We start from the raw sequence: 10082 nt of genomic DNA on the forward strand, positions 1-10082 counted from the left end.
CCTAGTTTTCCTCCAAGTGATGTCACTATCTTAAGACATAATGTTAGAGAAGAGCTGATTCCATTTAGCGAAAGTATATTAGGATTGATCAATGGAAACGAGTTAATACTTCATTACTATAGCCGAAGAAATACTTCCTTAATATATCCTGAATGATTTCATCTTTTGGAAATGATATCGTAGCCAAATATTAATTCTACTGGAATTTGGTACAGTACCACCAAACATAACCAAATTGGTGCAGAGAATATCCACTTTCAGTTTATTTGAAAAAAAAATCTGAAACTAGACATTTGTCCCAAGATTGACACAAATTGCACCATTGCAATGCACCATTCTTGTTACATTTTGTGGGCTACCAAATGTTTTTTATTTTACCTTGTGGTATTAACTTTTGGTTCTTTTTACTGAAGTTGGTTGTTTTTATATCGAGTTGTTTTATATCGGTTGTTTTATATCGGTTGGTTGTTTTATATCGGTTGTTTTTATGGCTCTTTCCAATCAATTTTACACTTAAGTAACAACACGTGTCCTGCCTATTAATCCCAAAAATGGGTTAGAATGGTTATTTCATAATAAACAAAATGATTCTGAGGGCGGTCCCTGATCAGCCGCTAAAACAGGTAAAACTGATCAACCAAAACACACACAAGTGGGTGCTTCGGTACCTGGGCCAGGCCTCTACAGATCCACAGTTTAGGCAGCAGCTTCCTAATTTCTTTATCCAAGAAATTGAGGCTAGTTAAAATCGGGAACGATGGTCAGCGTTGCCACCTGCCGGTGTTCCGAACGAGTGAAAATTGAGGCCCAAAAAGGGTAATTTATGTTTAAAAGGAGTGAAGCTAAGAATTTACGCTGCACCACCAACTATTCTAATCATTCTAACGTCAGATACTAAAAATTATCCTGTGGTTATTAAGATATTACCCTTAATTTTATTTAAATACGCGTAATTAAAATTTTTGAGGGTTCTCTCCTAGAATGGACTTCTAAATAATGAATTAGATAATAAAGCTCAATCACTTTATGGTTGAAAGGTTTATAGTTTAGTTTACAGCTAACTTAATTAGCCACAATTATTACTGACTTCATTACAGTCAAGTCCACTACCGTAATTAAGGGTTTCTATTCTGGAAGTGTGGGCCAACGATTTTCAATTGAATGGTGTATTTTGTCACATTCCCCTTCAGCTCCGTATAAATTTGGGAACCGTTTACGCAGAGGGATAAGAGGTTTCCACATATCCACATTACGCAACAATTGGGCTCAAGTATTTAAGTTTTTCCAATGTCGGTTACTGTGGTCTATCTCCTTGCTCATTTATAGCAAAACTCTACAAAAGGATTAAAAAAGTTCACCTAGATGTGGTGGACCTGCTGAGCACCCAATTGGCCAGCATTTTGCAGGTTCCTCATTTGGCAAAGTGTATTTGACTCCAACTTTATACAAAGGAGCGGAAGGGAATGAGCTTGGGCTAATGAATCTCATGTGCGACTCATTTCTTTTTATTTAGTAAAGCACTTAGTAAGTTTGCCACGAACTGTCCAAAAGGATGTAGGTCCACGTTTCAATTGCCTGAAAATTTTGCTCAGTATATAAACCTTGTGCAGGACAAACAAAAGAAAGTACAAAGTAACTCTCACTGAAGGGTCATGCATAAAAAACAAGAATTTTTGGAGACCTTCCTTTGCTCCTCCGTTTCAAGCTGAGTCACCTTCTCTGTGGTTCGAAAAGAATAGGAGGAGCAGATTCCACTGCCCTAGAATTTGTTCAACAGATGCTTCTAGGGAAAACCATCGCGTGTTTGCGGTCTGCAGCAACTTATGGTTTTGCACCTGACAAAATTATTGAACATTTAACCACATCCGGCCTTTTTAGACCGTTTGCCACCCATCCTATTGCATTCGCTATAAAATCTCACTTCTTGCACTTTTTTGGTGCATATGCAGAACAGAGAACAAGAGAACACTTAGTAAAGCCTATCACAGACAAACCTGGACCATTATCTTTCAACTGCACACCGAAATATTTTTACTATATTGTATTAACAATTTTCTTTCATGCCCTCTTGGAGGCAGCTACAATTCATAGATCTACGCATTGCGCGCATTATTTATGCTGTCTATAGCTGTGTGAACAGTTCATATAGCAATTTGAACATATACAATAATCGCAAAAGTTGGTTTTGGTGTTAGATTTAAATTACTCCTGTGTAACAGACATCCAGAAGGAAAGGTTCAGCAATAGTCCGGTGCCAGACGCTTACGCAGAGCATGGTCTTAGGGCTCTACAAAATCCTTAAAAGAATGTTAACCGTTAGATGCCATTGAAGCTGAAATCGTATTTTCATAATAAATCTTTTTCTACAATTTTGATAGTATGGGCCACACCTATCCAAAACAAAACCTTGGGTAAGTGCCCTGCTGGTATATAAAGTTTCTGCAGAATTTTATCTATTTCAGTTCCACAAGACAGACACTGAAAAGTTGTGTTTTTGTGGTTTCTTTTGCACCGCCCTCACTTTTCCATTTTCCACGAGAATGGTTGCTTTTACATCTATGTAGCACCTACAAACTTTTCGCCATGACATCGCCATGACAGACTTTTTACCGGACAGATGCTCTGCCTTCCTGCGTTTGAACAGCTCAGCAAGCTGGGCTCATGCCCACAGTTCCACACCGGATCAAATCTTCACTATGCACCAGTTGATGGTGAAGACAAAAGAGTTTCACTGAAAAGCGTACATTGCATTTGTAGACTTCAAAGCAGCATTTGATTCTGTAGATCACCATTCGCTCTATCTGATACTGAGAACCACAGGCCTACCCCATAATTATTGCTCACTTTTCGAAAAGCTATACGATGGATTTTGATGGAACGGAGAGCTACTTGTAAGTCCATGGAAAAAGCAGCGCCACGTTCTCAGTGAAGACAGGCGTCCGGCAAGGTAGCGCCACCACTCTCAAGCTCTTGAACTAAGTGATAGACTACATCATGACTTGCACGACAGATCGCCTTCGATCCAGTCTCAAATTTGAAGACCGTGTATCCACTGATGCTGACTTCACTGATGATATACTCCTAATCGAGGACACCATCGATAAAGTCACCGAAACTCTCCACGTACTTTCAGAAGAAGCCTCAAAAGTGGTATGCCGATCAACTGACAGAAAACTAAAGTTATACCCATCTGGCCCCCCCCCCCGTCCTCACCACTATCTACTGTAAAGGAAGTCAACATTGGGAGCAAATCAATAGATGTGGTTTAAAGATTGTCGAGGGATGGTTTGACCACGAGAGCGCTTACATCCCGAATAGCCAAAGCGTCAGCAGTTGTTGAGAGGCTGAATAGCATTTGGCGAAAACCAAATATAAGCCGCCAAACTAAAATGTGTATTTATAACACTTCATTCAGAACTGTACTACTATACGGAGCAGAGACGTGGCCAGCCGCAAAATCAGTCCTCTACACTGTCGATGTCGCTCAGGCCAAACGTCTTTGAAAAATTGAGGGTCTTCACTGGACCGACTTTGTTACCAACCTGACCCTCCTATCACGTACATCGCAAGCTCCTTTCTTAACGCAGCTTGCCGATTTCACTGGTATGGCTACCTCTTTTGTCTTCCCAATGACACCCCAGCACGGTTTGTGTTTTACTTCGACCCTCCACGGATGGAAACGTAACAGAGGACTCCCCATCCTCACTAGATCGAAAGACAAATCCAACGAACTCAAGCTTGTCAAGTGATGGGTCAACCTGGAGGCACCTGGTCTCATCGTCTTCTATGCCGTCCTGGCAAGAGCCGTAAATCAAGTCAAATAAGTTAAGTAGGCCCCTAATGCGGCAATGCAAAACTGCTTCTGATTTCTTTTACTCAATTTGATTCTGCATTTGATCTTCTTCTAAAATAAAAACGATAGCAAGGTAAGGCACAAAAGTATCTGTTAGTAGTTGATGCCAAGTTTATTGCACATTAGGTTTGCAAACTTATGCTCTTTAGAACTGGGGTTTGAATTCTGGTGTTACCAATCCTTTGGCGTGGAATGGGGTTAACGGTGTGAATCTCCAAGATCAAGCACCATGAGTCTCTGGAGCCTACTGTTAAAAAAAATCCCACGAAACTTCCGAATCTCAGACACTAGGCGAGGTGGCAAAAACGATTGTTCATGCTTCAAGTATAAGTAAGTACCAGTGAACAGTTGCATCCATGGACATGATGAATTTAATTTGAAGTTTTTATTTTGTGACAACTTGTTCTGTTATAATTTAATTAAGAGTAAAAAAAAAGTAATTTTAACTGAAATTTGGCAAAAACAGTGATTTCTCCTGTCCCTAGAGTGAATGTGTGAAATGCCGTAAAAAGTGCGACAAAAAACCAAAAGAGTGACAGTCGGAAGCCCCGATGGTGGTTGGTAATTTTGGCCCTCATGAATCTTCATGAAGTAATGTACATAACATATTAGTACATCCGATGGAATCATTACCTGTAAAATCTATTTGGCTAGGAACACATAACCAATAATGTAAATGGAAGAAAACAGGGAACAAATATCCATATTCTGCTACACCCTCCCTCTCCCCGGAAGACCCAAAAATTTAAGAATGAAACATTTTTGTCTTACCAACTATCCGTGGTTGCCCTAACTGAGAACAATTGCAGGAAAAACATCCCAGAGGCCCCATCCTTAGAAGAACGCCCCACTCCACCCCTAGTGGGTCTAGAGGCCCACTAGTCGGGAGAAGGAGACTCCCTAATATGCTCTAGACTTTAAAAATGTCTCTTTCCTTTCTTGATTTTTGAAGAAAAAAAAATTAAAAAGCTGCCTTCCCTGATCTTGAAAAAAATATATTTTTGTGTGTTTATGAAAAAAATCAAAAGAAAAGTCTTGCCATCTCCCTCCACATTCTCGTGAATTAGTGCCTATGCTCACAGCCAAACTGAAAAAAAATGTAAGAGCCAAAATTTTATGGTGTCAGAACTTAAAACTGCTATCCCAATTTTAGGTACCTTAGAGTCCCAAAATTAGCAAACTGCTGTTCTGATTTCAGATCCCAAAGAGCACCAGCATTGGTAACGAAGATCGGATTTCAATGCGAACCCTCAACCATCTCAAGTTTTCTGTAAACATTATATCGGTATAGTTCACTGTTTAAATCTTGGACAGCATCAGTCTTATTCCCAATACGAAATATTTGAATTATTTGTTTCTTGAAATATCATCAAAAATACAGTCCAGCTTACCCTCCCCCTTTCCATAGGCAAGTGCTAAGAATGCTATTTCGCAAACTGGGGTACAATTTATTACCCTTCCCACTTACCTATCTTGCCTTATAAATGCATGCCCACAATTCAAAATCATTTTTCGTCATTTCTAGCTGAGGCTATGGAGAATTGCATACCTAAAATTTTTACATTTTAGCGGGGCTGTACAGATTTATAATGATTGTTTTTTTTAGTGATTGACAGGATCAATAGACAATGGGACTCCCTGGGACGGGAGTCCCAGGGAGAAATATGGTGTTTTTTAATGAGATTTTAAAGCCCAGGTTGGTAGAAATAGGGATAGATGGTATCCCAGTCAAGGCAAATTTGGTGTAAGGAACAGTAATGGTTACAGACTGCTGCAATTTTGGAGGCATGACAATCTAGTTATAAACAATACAGTATTTGGTTACAAAATTGTCCATAAGTGAACATGGTATTAACATGATGGTAATTGACATATTCTTATTGATTATGCAATTGTAGACCGAAGACTGGCAGGATCAATACAAGATACTAGGGCATATAAGAGTACATAATCTAAGAGAAATTTTCCAGGAACAGTTAAATACTATCTAGAGAGTTTAAAATTTGACAATGTAGCAGATGATGAGTGGAATAATTTTAGGAAAATGGTTTGTGAAGTGGCTAATGGTGAAATTTAGAAGCAACGTTGCGTCCTATCTCCATTTATATGGATATTTTTTATGGACTTTGTCCTAAGGAGCAAATAAAAGGCAATGGGAGAACACGTAATAAATCGGGGAAGTAAAACCCTCCTAGACTTAGATTTTGCTGACGACATAAACATACTAGAGGAAAGTGTTTGCAAAATGAATGAATTTTTAGAGGTTTGGCAAGTTCAAGGTGCAAGAATAGGTTTGAAAATTAATGTTAAGAAGACTAAGTCACTAGGACTAGGATTAAGACTAGGAATAAGTGACAGTGAAGAAGTGATGTTGGGTAACAAGAAGATCAACCAAGCAGATGTGTACAAACAAATAGGTAGTATTGTTAGAAAATATGGTGGGTGCATTGAAGATGTTAAAAGTAGAATAGCCAAGGTCCAGGGTGTTTTTTCACAGTTGAAAAAATTTTGAAGGTTAGGAAGATGAGTCTACACACCAAGATTAGAATATTAGAAACTAAAGAGATGACACTGGTCAAGTATGGTTCTGAAGCGTGGGCGCTCCAAAAAATGGAGGAGGATTTGCTAGATATTTTCCAGCAATTTTGCCTACGGATTTTTCTTGGTACCCGAGTGACTGACCGCAACTCAAACAGTAAGATGTAGGAAAAATGTAGGTTGACGCCGCTTTCAAAGGCAATAATGATAGAAATGCTGAGGCGGGTGGCAAAGAAACGTTCTGCGGATGAAGGATGAAAACTCTAACAACTATGCATTTGGGGATGACACCACCCCACATGGTCTATGGGGAAATGGTTGTAAGCTATCCAATTTACCCATTGTTTACATTTAGTATTTGGTGTTGGGAAATATACGGAAATTTTTAGAGGGGGGGGGGGAGATTTACTGCGAGGGGATGTTTCACGGTGTGAATTTTCTCTGAGGAGGAAATTTCCCGGGGAAATTTTGTATAGGCGGGTGGGGGGACTTCCTGGCATAATTTGAAAAACGGTCAGAATTTAAATAAAAAAAAAACAAGTTTTTCAACTGAAAGTAAGGAGCCACATCAAAACTTATAGTAAACAGAAATTATCCCGGATATGTGAGGGGCTACCCCTTCCTCGCCCCTCATTCTTTATACTAAATTATGCTTATTTGTCCGTTTTCGTTAAGAAAAACTCTTGAAACACAACCGCTCTTGAATTTGAATAAGGAGTGTTTTTTCAAAAAACTTTTAAGACTTTAGTGTAAAGAGCGAGGGTTGAGGAGGGGGCAGGCCCCTCATATACGGATTGACTTCGTTTCGTTTTAAGTTCTAAAATTGCTCCTTACTCTCAGTGGAAACAACTTGTTTTTTTCTTATATAATAAAATAAACGAGCTGACCAAGAATAGGTATAATATAAGTGCGATTTTTTTTTTTTTTAAAGAAAAAGATTAAAAGTTGGCTTAAAGTCCTCTGCAATGCAATCAGTATACAGTTTTAAAGGGTTTTTCTTTACGTAGTACCAGCTCCTTGTAGGTTTGGGCGTTTCTTACATACCACTGTTTGAATCAGAGTTTATAGAACAAAAATACAGAATACTCTTTGACAAAATTTGGTATAGGAATACTACAGTTTGGACAGGTTGATTGACTAGATTTTAGGAATAAACATTATAGATTTTTGGACTCTTAGTCACCATCCCAAAAGCGAAATTGACAAGTTTTTTTTCAAAAGAATTAGTGTGTTAAAGTATCCTCAGAGAATTCACTGTTTTCAATATTAATTGGGAATGCAAATCACTAAAGTGCGTAACTGAAGCTACAAATAATAGATATTCAAATGGTAGCTGTCTAACGTAAAGGTCGTATCTGACGTTTTTTAGGCTTCTGAAGCCATTGTTGAAAAGCGCTTGCTAAGTTGTTTTCAAAGGGAGTATCAGGTGGGCCCTGTATGTTCAATCACGCTTTTATCTTCTGTTGATACATTTTGCCTTCCAGATTCTTTCTTTGAGAACAGTTTTTGGCCATTACCTCTGAAGGGTGAAACTGTCAAATACGACCTTTAAGCGTGACAGCAACGAAGCGGTAAGTGTTGAATGGTCCAGTGGCGTTGAAATGTTATAACCCGATAATGATTGCATTGCACTTAAATAATATGTAATTAATTGTTTGCGTGGTTTCCTTCGCGACTCTCAGTTTCCGCGTGACTAAGTTTCAACTGGGTTAATAAGGAACCGAAAGAGAAGCACAGGAGTAGCACTACTTGAAAGAGTTACGAAGGTGGCTTTCTATATAAATGAATCAAGTCCATGCGAAATAATTTTTTAGGTAAAAAGTAATATGCTCCTGATACTGATCTCTATTTGAACTTTTATTTGTTCGTTATAATTGTGTAAGACGGTTAAAAAACCACATGACCAATTTGCTACTTGGAAAGTGTGGTAAACTTTATCAAAAATAACAAAATACATACTTGATCCAGTTTAATGTCGAACCCTCTAGATACACCTCTTTTCTATTTAAATTAGAACTTTTTAAATAGGAGAATGTCAATAAATAAAGATACTTTTAGACAAAGTATTTTTGGGGAAATGTCGAAATTTCCATATGTTACATCCTTTAATATATTTTACAGCGGCAAAGGTAGAATTTTATAGGTGGTCTATCGGCCAAAGTAACTAGTTCAGATGTTATAATTCTTGAGCAGTCCAATTGGCTAGTAGACATACTAAGTAAGCAGAAAGTGATCAGATTTCAATTCTATGGACTCTTATTGCTTGCTTTGTACCTGTGGTGGGAATCAGGCGTTTTTACCTCGAACGGCGACCATTCCTGAAGGATACAAAAATTAGAAAAATCTGAGAAGCCAGTGTTGACAGTTATTCACTGGCGGATATCGCAAAATATGTACATCTAATTTACTCTTGCACCTTCCAAAAGGATTGGTTTCTTTTTATTATAAATCATATTAAAAAATTCCCATCACATATCTTGACGGATTTTGTTAATCATATAAGGCGTCCCAATCTTTATCATGGATATGTAAATGGAAGAGGGAGTTGTTCATGTCTGGTATCTTCATTACAACATCATTCTAAGCAAATGAAGTAGGGAAAATGGTTATCCCGCCAGTCTACTACTACTACTACTAACAACTCACTGCAGCCTTAAGTCGCCTGAGACCAACACAGCTACGTAGGCTCCTCCTCCATCCCAATCTATCCAAGGCCTCTTTCTTACCCTACCAAGGAGTTCCCATTTCCCTTGTCATTCTTAAGAAATCCTCCTATCCCAAGCGGGGACGACCTGCCATTCGTTTGGCCGTAGACGGTTGTCCGACAAGGACCATTTTGGGCTATCTGTTATCCTTCATCCGCAGAACGTTTCTTAGCCATCTCAAACTTTCTCCCATTAGAGCCCTAGAAAGCGGGATTCACCCACATTTTTCGTACAGCTTACTGTCTGAGATACGGTCAGTCTGTTGGGTACCTAAAACAATCTGTAGGCCATTTGTCGGGAAAACATCTAGCAAATCCTCCTCCGTTTCTCAGAGCACCCACGTTTCAGAACCATACTTGACCACTGTAGCTTACAATATTCTAATCTTAGTTCGCAGAGTTGTCTTCATATTCTTACAAACCTTTTTCAACTATGAAAAAACACTCTGAGTCTTGGCTATTCTACTTTTAACATCTTTCTTTACAAATAATACTATCAAGGTAAGTGAAGCTCTCCACTTGATCAATCTTTTCGTTACCCAACGTCACCCTTTAGTCTTCATTTATTCCCAGTCTTAGCAACTTGGTCTTCTTAATATTAATTTTAAAACCTATACTAGCCCCTTGAACTCGCAAAACCTCTAAAAGTTCATTCAGTTTCCTCACAATTTCATCTAGGATGCTTAAATCATCAGCATAATCTAAGCCCAGAAAATTTTTCCCTCCCCATGTGATTCCGTGCTCTCCCATTGCCTTTCTTATGCTCCTTAAGACAAAGTCTATCAAAATTATCCATATAAATGGGAACCAGCTTTAATATGAAACCAGCTACTAATCTCCTTTCCTAACTTGATCGCAGCAATGTTGTTCTCGTACATAGCCCTAATCACTTTAATGTGTTCATTTGGTATAACACACAAGGATATGACCCTCGTTAAAGCTGTTCTATCAGCTGAATCAAACGCTTGCTCATGATCTATAAAACTA

General features: G+C 38.6%; 1 protein-coding gene across 1 annotated transcript in view; it reads right to left on the bottom strand.

The window, feature by feature from the left end:
• mub (poly(rC)-binding protein mub) overlaps window positions 1-10082 on the bottom strand; it is a 212067-nt gene that overhangs the window by 8557 nt on the left and 193428 nt on the right. The window lies entirely within an intron of this gene.

Source organism: Artemia sp. Qi Xiang Cuo, chromosome 9 (genome assembly GCF_049724085.1).
Source record: "Artemia sp. Qi Xiang Cuo chromosome 9, ASM4972408v1, whole genome shotgun sequence".
Taxonomy (NCBI): Eukaryota; Metazoa; Arthropoda; class Branchiopoda; order Anostraca; family Artemiidae; genus Artemia; species Artemia sp. Qi Xiang Cuo.